This window comes from Vigna umbellata, chromosome 3 (assembly GCF_029865625.1).
Source record: "Vigna umbellata cultivar VRB3 chromosome 3, Vumbellata_1.0, whole genome shotgun sequence".
In the NCBI taxonomy this organism is placed as follows: Eukaryota; Viridiplantae; Streptophyta; class Magnoliopsida; order Fabales; family Fabaceae; genus Vigna; species Vigna umbellata.
The window spans coordinates 19,856,189-19,868,097 of NC_142167.1; positions in this window are offsets into that span (position 1 = coordinate 19,856,189).

Consider the following 11,909-nt stretch of genomic DNA (forward strand, 5'->3'; position numbering starts at 1 on the left):
TTCCTAATTAAGTGCAACAATAATTTAAATCTAAATTATATCTTCAACACTCCCCCTCAAGTTGGTGCATGAATATCAATCATGCCTAACTTGTTAATGACTTCTTCAAACACCTTTCCTGAAACAGCCTTTGTTAATATATCAGCAAGTTGATCTTCAGACCGAACATGTGGAGTTTGAATTACTTGATTATCTAGCTTTTCCTTAATAAAATGTCTATCCACTTCAACATGTTTGGTTCTATCATGTTGAACCGGGTTATGTGCAATCTCTACCGCAGCCTTGTTGTCACAGAAAAGATTCATCGGTGTTTCATACTTGATTCCCAAATCAGCTAGTACGCTTCTAATCCATAGTAATTCACAAATGCCATATGCCATACCTCTAAATTCAGCTTCAGCACTAGACCTTGCAACTACCTTTTGCTTCTTGCTTCTCCATGTGACTAAGTTGCCTTCTACAAAGGTAAAATACCCTGAAGTTGATTGCCTTGTAGTTTTATCTCCAGCCCAATCTGAATCTGTGTATCCTTCTATGCAGGCTCTATCATTTTTTGAAAATAATAAACCTTTCCCTGGTGAACCTTTGAGGTATCTAAGGATACGATATACTGCTGTCATATGTTCTTCACTAGGAGAATGCATGAACCTACTTACAATGCTCACAGAATACGCAATGTCAGGTCTAGTGTGAGACAAATAAATTAACTTTCCTACTAACCTCTGGTATCTATGCTTATCCGTCTCAATCTGGTCTGAATATACAGCAAGAGAATGATTCACTTCAATTGGAGTATCGGCTGGCTTGCAAGCCAACATTCCAGTCTCAGATAGAAGGTCTAGAATATATTTTCTTTGAGATAGAAAAATACCTTTTTCGGATCTTGCAATTTCTATGCCAAGAAAGTATTTTAGTTGTCCAAGATCCTTCATTTCAAATTCAGCAGCCAATTTCTTCTCAAGTAATTTCATTTCTTCCACATCATCTCCTGTTAACACCATATCATCTACATAGACAATAAGTATGGCCACTTTTCCTTTGTTATGCTTTATAAACAAGGTATGGTCTGAATTACTTTGTTTATACCCAAACTTCTTCATTGCTAACGTGAGTCTTCCAAACCATGCCCTGGGTGATTGTTTAAGGCCATATAAAGCCTTTTTTAATTTGCAGACTACACTTTCTTTTGAAGGGGGTAGTTGTACTCCCGGTGGAACCTCCATGTAGACCTCCTCTTCTAAATCACCATTCAAGAAGGCATTCTTTACATCAAATTGTTTCAGGGGCCAATCTCTATTAGCTGCTATGGAAATTAGAATTCGGATTGTGTTGAGTTTAGCCACTGGAGCAAACGTATCTTGATAGTCTACCCCATATTTTTGTGTGTATCCCTTTGCCACGAGTCTTGCCTTGTATTTATCAATACTTCCATCTGCTTTTAACTTCACAGTGTATACCCATTTGCACCCAATTGTCTTTTTTCCACTTGGTAAAGAAGTTAGTTTCCAAGTTTCATTTTTCTGAAGTGCTTCCATCTCGATGTTCATTGCTTGCTTCCATCTAGGATCTTCTAATGCTTCCTGCACACTGTTAGGAATAGATACAGTGGATAATTGATCAACCGTTAGAGCATATGATTCAGATAATCTATGAGATGATACATAATTGCTAATAGGGTATTTTACTTTCACTCTCGGATCTGGTTCATAAACTGATTTTGGTATACCTTTATTTTGTCGTTCTGATCTTCTGGTTTGTGTATTGTGAGTGTTAGAAGAAGTTGGGATGAAAGAGTTTTCAATAGGGACAGAAGTTACCTCAATAGTAGGTTCGGGATGTGTTTCAGAACTGTCCACATCAGGTGATTCTGGTATGTAAGGTAGACTTGGTGCCTCATTTTGTGAAGAATGACTTGCATTGAGAAGATCTGTACCTGAAAGACCGGTGGAGACTTCAGGAGAAGGATTTTGATTTGGTGGACTCTCCATAATAAGAGAAGATGTTGGAGTAGGAGTCACAGGTAAAGGTAAGCATAATTCTTCTTCTCCAATATGACGAATCTCCCCCTGAGAAGAAGAAGAGGTGACTCCCCCTGAATAGAAAGGTTCAGACTCCCTAAAGGATACTTCAAGTGTTACATGCATTTTGTGAGTTTGAGGGTCAAAGCAACGATATCCTTTTTGGACGTCAGAATAGCCGACAAAGATACATTTTTTAGCACAAGGATCAAGTTTACCACGTAATTTTTTTGGAACATGAACATAGGCAGTGCAACCAAAAACTCGAGGTTCAAGATTCATGACATGTGGAATAGAAAAGAAAGTTTCAAGCTTCTTTTGAGGGGTGAGAAAACCTAAAACACTAGAAGGAGTTCGATTTATAAGATAGGCCGCAGAGAGGACAGCCTCACCCCAATAATGGGAAGGGACATTCATGCCAAATAATGAAGCCCGTACAACCTCCAACAATTGTCTGTTTTTTCTCTCAGCAAGTCCATTTTGTTGAGGTGTATATGTACAAGAAGTTTGATGTTTGATTCCATTAGAGGTGAAGAATTCAGAAAAGGATCCATTCTTATATTCGAGGCCATTATCAGATTGAAAAATTTGTATGGAAGTATTAAATTGTGTTTGAACCATACGGTGAAATTTTTGAAAAACATGGAAGACGTCATTTTTATGTTTAAGCAAAAAAACCCACATCATTCTAGTACACTCATCAATAAAGGAGACATAATAATAAGAATGAGAAAACGAAGGGACTTTAGCAGGGCCCCAAATGTCAGAATGAATGACTTGAAAGGGAATACAACTTTTATTCATACTGGGGTAAAAGGGAAGGCGATGGCTTTTAGCCATTTCACAAGTAGAACATTGAAATTTAGAGGAATGACAATTTGAAAATAAATGGGGAAACAATTTTTGAAGATAACCAAAGGAAAGGTGTCCGAGTCTTTTATGCCAAAGCCAAGTAGCAGAATGAGAAGAATCTGGAGTGTTAGTAGCAGATGCTCTGCAATGCAAGTCAGTACCACCCTCAGAGACATCTAAGAAGTAAAGATTACCACGTCTAACACCATAGCCAAGAATCACCTTGGTCTGGACGTCCTGAAAAACACAAAATGTGGGCCAAAAAATCACACTGCAGTTAAGTTGTGATGTAAGTTGACTAACAGATAAAAGATTGAAATCAAGAGAAGGAACGACAAGAACTGAATGAAGAGTGAGAGTTTTTGATAGAGTAATGGTACCCTGACCAGTAATGGAGGCAGAACCACCATTAGCAGTGGTTATGGTGGACTTACTGCATGGGAAACAATGTTGTAACATAGAAGCATCATGAATCATATGATCTGATGCGCCAGTATCAATTATCCAAGTAGAATTCCTAGAGTGAGTAGAGAAAGCAAGAGTTTTACCTAGAATACCTTCATACACAACATTAGCTTGAGGAGAGGGAGATGAGTCACCATCAGAAGAAGAATTGAGGGCTTTGGAGGAGATTTTTCTGCGAGGACGTTTGGTGAAGTCCCACCACGTTGGATAGCCGATGATTTCGTAGCAACGATTCTTGGAGTGACCAGAATCACCACAATGAGAACATAACAAGGGTTTCGCAGAGGAACTATCCTTGCGGTGTTTAGGAGGATAATTGGCAGCAGAAGAATGAGGAACTTGAGATAGTAGAGCTGAGGAATCCGAGGTAGGAGCAGGACGACCCATAGTGATACGTTGTTGATGTTCTCGACGGACATAGGCATATGTGCTCTCAAGATCCAATTTTGGGTCTTTACGAAGAATCTCTCCACGAACTTGGTCAAAATCAGAATCCAAGCCGCTAAGAAAGATGTGGACACGTAGACGAGCCATGGAAGAATGCATCTGGACTACGCCATTCACGGTGGTTTCAGAAGAAGACATACGATGATCAATTTCTTGAAATATGGAGAGTAGTTCGTTATAATAAGTAGAGAGGGGACGACCATGTTGTTTGGTGGAGAAAGATCGTTGGTTCAGTTCGAAGAGGCAAGTTTCATCGGATCCATCGTAGAATGTGCGGAGAGCTGCATCCCAAATTTGATGGGCAGATTCAAGGCGGATAAACCGCTGCATCAACGGGGGACTCATGGAATCAATAAGCCAACTTTTCACCCGTTTATTCTCAGTAATCCAGTTATCATAGGTTGGGTCATCAATGGAGGGTTTCGCAGTTGCCCCAGTGAGATACCCCGATTTGTTTCGAGCACCAATACGCATGTCCATTAACTGGGACCAAAGGGGGTAGTTTGAGTCATCAAGAATAACAGTGATGGGAAAAGAAGAATTATCTTGCTGAATGATAATATTGGAAGATGGGTTGGCCATGGTGAAATGAGAAATTTAGGGATTGGAAACAGTGCGGAGATGAAGATAAATATTCCCGGAATTAGAAAACATCTGATACCATGTTAAACAATTCACTGGGAATAAAATACAATCCTTTCATTCATATTTTTTCTTCTCAGATGTACATATTTTATAAGCAATATTAAATGCTTATATTTAAAATAGGAAATAATATAAAAACAGAAAACAACTTAAAACAGAAAACAACTTTAAATATTTAAAACTTATTCCTAATTAAGTGCAACAATAATTTAAATCTAAATTATATCTTCAACAGAGACTTGAGTCTAACAAGATTCACATCACTATTTACTCAAAACGTTAAGATATTAAGTTAATGAGTTTTTCAACTTTATACAGTGTTTTACTTTTTTATTTTTATCCAATGTGAGACTTAGATTCACACTTAGACTATTTGAGTGTTAAAATGCTTATTACATGTACCGTTCGCAGAGCTTAAAGTTAGAATACCAACTACTCATGAAAATTTTGTGAAGAAAAACCTAAACAACGTTAAAAAACTTGAAAAAAAAAGTGTAAAAAGATGTTTTCACCGTTATCTCCGACCCTACGTCCGAAAACTATGACAAGAAAAATTGTAAAGAAAAGGTGAAACTTTGGTTTAAAGATGGTTGGTCAAGTTATTGGAAAAAGAAACACATGTTTTTGGGAGAGAGGAAGATGGGTGTGCCCATGTTGTTAGGGTACAAGATCCACGTGCGAGGAACCAGCGAGAGAATCTAAGGACATTGTAGTTAAGTTAATTGAAACCTTAGAACTTTGAAATCCCCAAAAATATTGTTCAGTACTGAAAACATGGTCGTCCACGTGTTCTTTTCTTACCCGTGTTTCATATAGAAAGTCGGAAGAGAGAAGTTAAAATATCTTAAAATAGTTTTAATTTTTGTATCATATATAGTTTTATATGTGTTGCCATTTTTTTGGGGATACATGTTCGAGTATAGCACATAGTTTAGTTTTACCATATACTCTGATAACATTGGGAAATCTTTTCAGAACATATATTAGAAATATTTATTGAGAGGTACGAATTGTCCTTATATTGTACTGTAAGTTGTTTTTATGTATATGAAAAACTATTGAAAAACATTTATTACTATCCTTCTTTTATTTTTTAAATTTTCATTCTAATTTTAATCTAATTCTAACCTTAAATTAAAAATATTTAATAGAAATATAAATTTTAATAAAAATATCAATATAAATGTTAAAGGAAAACACAATTATTTTATTTTAAAAGAAGAGATTAAGATAGAATTAAACAAGAACAATAAATATAAAAATTAAATTAAATACAAAACATTAATTCAGACATATTGATATTTTTTTTGTGATCCTTTAACTATAAAAACAACCTTTTAATACCAATTTATGTTACAGCCATAGATGCTCAACATCGAATCTCTAAATGATATTATCATAGAACATTTCTCTTTTTAAAAAATAATAACAAATTTTGGACAAAATCATACCTGGCATTTTTTTTTTTCAAATAATTCGATGTAGAAGGTTCAATTTCTACGTACCTTCAATATTTTGTTAAGAGAATTAAAAGTGCAAATTTTTTCCCACGTAATAGTAAACTCGATCCATTATTATTATTTTTTTTAATTTGAAGTTAGTGTAGAACAAAACTTTGTAGTGGTTAATTAATTTACGCAATAAGTTTATATTTATTGTTTAATCTTTTCATGCATTAATGCACGTGTAAAAATGCTGAATTGTAGGTAGAGAATTTTGTATTCCCCACATTGTATTTTATCCATTATATATTATATTATTAGTGTTTCTTTCTTTTGAAAAAGAGAAAGAGTTTCATGCGATAATATAGTAAAAGCTGCTTACTCCTGGAAATTGTAGTTAATAATCCTAAGAAACAAAAAAAGTTGGCACGACATGTTCTTGTTATGACGTCCTTTTTGTTCAAACATAAGATAATTTTTTATCAGACACCCTTACATATCAATATATAATTGCTCTTTTTTCTTTGGGTGGGGAGCACATTCTTTTTTCATATTTCATCAAACATACAAGAATATCGCACTTTTGCAAGGATATTCAATTATATAATTTTCATTAAACAAGTTTTATGATAAAGATAACCTAACTTTCTCTTCTTCTTTTTCTCCAATATTATTAAAATAATTGTTGAAAGTTTTATATTGAATACTAATTTAAAATATATATAGATACAACTCACATTTTATAAACTGATTTTTTAAATTTAGTTAGGTTCAAAATTTATTTTTTTAATATAATTAAAATTTATATTTGTTAGACATATAATTTTATTTGTTATCGGACGTTATTTGATTACAAATTTTTCAAATAAAAAATATATATATCTTAGTTCGAAGATGGTGCGTTAAAAGTTTTACATCGACAAAAAAAATAAAATTAATTTAAAGAATATGCATTGAGTTAAACTTAAAACTTAAAGTGTTGTTTTTTTAATTATGATGATGATTAAAAATTTGAATAATGCTTCGTTAATTAATCCAGGTAGCATTTTTCTTTTTGCTATCAGAATTTTTATGATATTGTGGGTAGTCGTAAGACAGTCTAATACGCAAAAAAATATAAAGATGGAGTGCGAAATGATGAAGAAAAATGTTCAGAAACACTACACCTGTATATGAATGATTTGTTTTCTGGGATTGAATGGTGAGTCTCGTGTAAACACCGAATTAATTTACGTATGAAATTGAAAATAGTATGAAGATAATTTTTAAAAAGATGCAAATACCAATTAAATCAGAAATCTTTGAGACGTGTTACGAACATATGCTTTAATAGTTTATTTTCCCAGATTTATTTTCTTACTTCTGAAGTCATTATTATCAAATTTTCTATGTTTTTTTTACCGAAAAAATTTGAATTTATTTTCTATTTAAATATTCACGACCTAAAAAAAATTGGAAATAGAAAATTATTTGAAACTATTAAATAAATTTTGTAGCCTGTGATATGTAGAACTTGGGTGAAGATGAAATAATTGAACTAATTTAACATTTATTTATTTTGTTAGTTGTAGTATATGAGAACGAGTGATTGGATTATAATTTAAATTAAGAACTATTAAAAGAGTATAGCATGAAAAATAAAAAAATGATATATATATATATATATATATATATATATATATATATATATATATATAATATTATATGATACAATGTAAACAATATCCAAAATAATTAAAAAAATAATTAATCATTATAATAACTAATTTAAATATAAATTTATAAATTAAAATTTATAAACATAGATCTAAAATAGTTTTCATTAGGAAATAAAATATTATAATTTTTTCATAAATTATAATTTAAATTGTCTTATAGCGTTATTTATTAAAATTTTAGCTACCAATAAATTAATATCTAAATTATTATTTAAATTACATTAAAGATTAACTCAGACATTAATTTTTTGATGGTTAAAATATTATTAGTTTATGATAAAAAATAATTTAAATTTTAATTAATAAATACAAATAATTTTTAATTTATATATTGGTTTCTAAATTATTCATTATAATAATTAATTGTTTTTTGTTTTTAAAGTTAATTGAGTATTTAATGATTTTTTTAATGTTATAAAAACAATTCTCAAAATTAATGATAGATTTTGAAATAAAACTTATAAAAAAACTCAAAAAAAATAAATTTTAAACTTAATCCAATTCTACAAAATTAATTTTCATTTCTATATTATAAATCTTATCTTATTTATCAAATAATAACTTATGAAATTCGTACTTATTATTTTGTATGATAAAAAAAAATCATAAATTTGTTTTATCAAACCTCTACCAAAATATGTTATAGTGTGAATGAAATCAAGACTCAGACCTCTCTAAATTTAGTTGGTGTATCTTTTCACACAATAATGTTTAAAACTTATACTCTACAAAGGTTTTTTATAAACATCATGATTGAATTAAAATGAAATGGTTAAAGATCCACATCTCTTCCATTTGGATTGACACGTGTAATAGTGTTTGTGACTGAGCACAGACCCACACTCACTTCATTCCTTGAACCTGTCCTTACTTATTGGATTCTGTGAAGAGGACAACTTTAAATTGGTTTAATAATTTAGAGTTTATTATGAAAACTGAAAAAAAAAACAAGATAATTCAAAAGTTTTTACAAAAGAAAAAAATAACAAGAAAAGTCTGCAATCTGAAATAAATCATTCAAATTATGAAAAATTACATGTCATGATATATCATTAATTTTAATTTTTCACGTAATAATGATTTTAGTGAAAGCACGTTAGACTAACTTTTAAATAAAAGAAAGGGCAGAAATATTAAATAAGTAAAATCACACGTCAATCTCGTTAAATGCTAAAATTGTTTTTGATTATGAATGTGTTTAGGGTGCAGGGAATAAATAAATATCTTTTTATAAATAACGATATTTTAAAAATATTTTTTTACAATATTTTAATATTATCTACGTGTCATTATGTGATTGGTTCAATATTATCTATGTGTCATTATGTGATTGGTTCAATATTATCTATGTGTCATTATGTGATTGGTTCATGTTGATGTTTATGATTATTATTATTGATTGTTGAATAATTTTGAACCAATCATATAATGATACGTAAATAATATTAAAATATTATCAAAAATTTTTATCAAAGTATCGTTATGTTTTTTATACTAACGTGCATTGGACAAAAAGAAGGGGCATGTAACATGGCCAAATGGGTCGAATTTGAATTTTAATGCTTAAAAAAGAGGCTCTAGTTTCAACAAGATTCCAACATCTGTGCACTCCTCCCTCGTAAATATTGAAAGAAAACAAAACACAATAATTAAGAGATTATTTTTTTAAGGATTTTATATCACTATTTTTGTCTTTGAATGCCCACAATTTTCTTAAAAGAAGACAAAAAACATTGTAAGGGGTCGACTATGGAGTTGTCAATGTTTTAGTGAGAGATGATAGATAATTAAAAACTATGGTCTCGTGGCCACCTACGCAACTTCCATTGTTTAAATAATGTTCTTTTAGAGAGTAACCATTGTTGTCAACCTTCAACATTTGGAAACAGACAAGACCACCACCCCATTTATGCATGTTTCAAATCACAAATTAGGACTTTCAATGCCCTAATAAAACAAAATTAATTGCACCAAGATTCATCAACTTTTAAACTTATTTCTCTTCTTTCATTTTGTTCTCTCCTAAACATACACAACTTGGCCTCCGGATTTTCTGTGATTGGAATACATGAATTATCTTCGTTATTAAAAAACTACACAACTGGAAGTAATGATAAGTTGAGTATATTGAGAAACAATTACGACACTAATAAAATTTAAGTCTAATTATATAAAAAATTGAAATTATCTTTTATTTAAAATTTTAAAATAACAGGTAAATGGGTATTTACTTTTTTTTTCTATATATATTTTGTCCAATATAAAACTTAGATTCATTTTTAGAGTTCTAAAATAATAAATCTAGATGCAAAAATAACCCACTATAGTATAACAATTTATATGCAAGTAAATCTTTTATACACTTAACCTGACATAACAATCTACGTATTCATCAATGGTATAGCATTTCAACAAAAAATGTTCTGAATAAATAATAGTAATATCATCTAAATCAATAAGAATGTTTAACTCAGTCTAAAAACATTGTCAATTGCATTTGATTAAAATTTGAACTTATTTTTAATTGATAGATTTTCAACACTTGATTTTTAAATTTTTAAAAAGTTACATCGATATTTTATTTTATTTGTTTCCAAAGTAATTTGAATTTTTCTTGCTTTATTTTATAAAAATATAATCGTATTACAACATTTTAAAATATTAAAAATAGAGATGAAATTTTCATGAACAAGAATCATGTTATTTAATATCATTAATACTAATAAATATCTATTAGTATAAATGTGTTTTTAGAGATTTTATATTGATTAGATAGAACACTAAATTATAATATATAAATTAATGGAAATCTTATTTTATAAGTTATATTTATGAGTGAGTTAGATTTAAATTAGATTTGTTATTGAAATTTTCATATGAACTATAATAATAAGGAGATTTTTCATTAAAACGATGAACTTGAAAACTTTTATGTTGGAAATCTGTGGTCTAAAGGGAGAAATTATATTTTGTTTTTCGTTACAAAAAAACAACATACTAACTTTATTCAAGCTAAGTATATATATATTTGACTACAACATCAACACGAGATGAACCTAGACAGAATATGTACATAACAAGCATACAAAACCCTAAAAAATGAGAAGGAATATAAGAATTTCTGCAACTTGCAATAAAGAAACGTGAAGAAAGGAATTGGTGTCAGTTGGAGCGAAAAAGCATGCTGAGGAGTTAGCCAAGAAGTCACATTTTGGCAACAAAGGTCGGTTAAAGTGGTGGAATTATGATAAAAAAATCTGACAAAATGATATCAAAGTGTTTATCTTTTTTCAATTTGTTTATGCTATGATCAAGAATGGTAGCCTTAGATTGACTATCATGGCTGAGTGGCTGCCGCACAGTAGCAGTAGCCACCACTGCAGAAAACAAACAACATACTTCAGTTTAATTTATCCACAAATAGTTTAAAGGAGACATTCCATACAGTAAGTTCAGAAGAAAAGCTTTTTCTAGAGGAAGATATTTTATACTGTGGTTGAACAACCTGCGTTTTCTTTGTTTCAGTTAATGATCCATGAAGTTGTCGATACAGAACCTTAAGATGTAGACAGAAATCAGAAAATTTGATAAGAATGAAAGAAAAATGATACATTTCCACACATAAATTTTTTACATTCATTTGATACTATCTTTTCTTACTTTTTGCTTTATTTCTTTTCAAAAAAATACAAAAATTTACGTTTTTATGACAATTTTATCTTTGTACTATTTGTCAAATGTAAAAATATGTCATGTTACTATTATTTAAGAATGAATTATAAATAAGTCTATATAATATGAATAATGGTACCATGATACACTTTTATGTTCACTTGACACATAATACAAAATTAAAATGGTTATAAAAGTGTAAATTTTTATATTTTTTAATAAAGAAAAGAGTAAAAATAAAAAAGAATAATATCATGTAAAAAACACTAAAATAATATATCTGGTATTTTTAAGTACATCAAAGTATATATTTTTTATATAATATATCAAAACACTAAAATTTAATGAATTTATAAGTTATTTTATTTATATACTAGCTAGTTATCTTTTTCATGTTTATCTGGTATAAAACTTTCGACTCGATTAAAGAAAGGAACCCACATAATCTGTATTAGTTAGATTGGCGTATATATTTTGTGTGAAGATAACAAGATTTGGAATGGAGGGTTGGCAACAAATTTGGAAGAATAATTCGAAACTTTGAGAAGAAACATGTAACAATACATGATCTGGTGTTTGGAATTATCTGAAATTTCAATGTTGTGTTGAAGAATAAAATCTTATCCAGATATGTTTTACAGGGTGAGGAT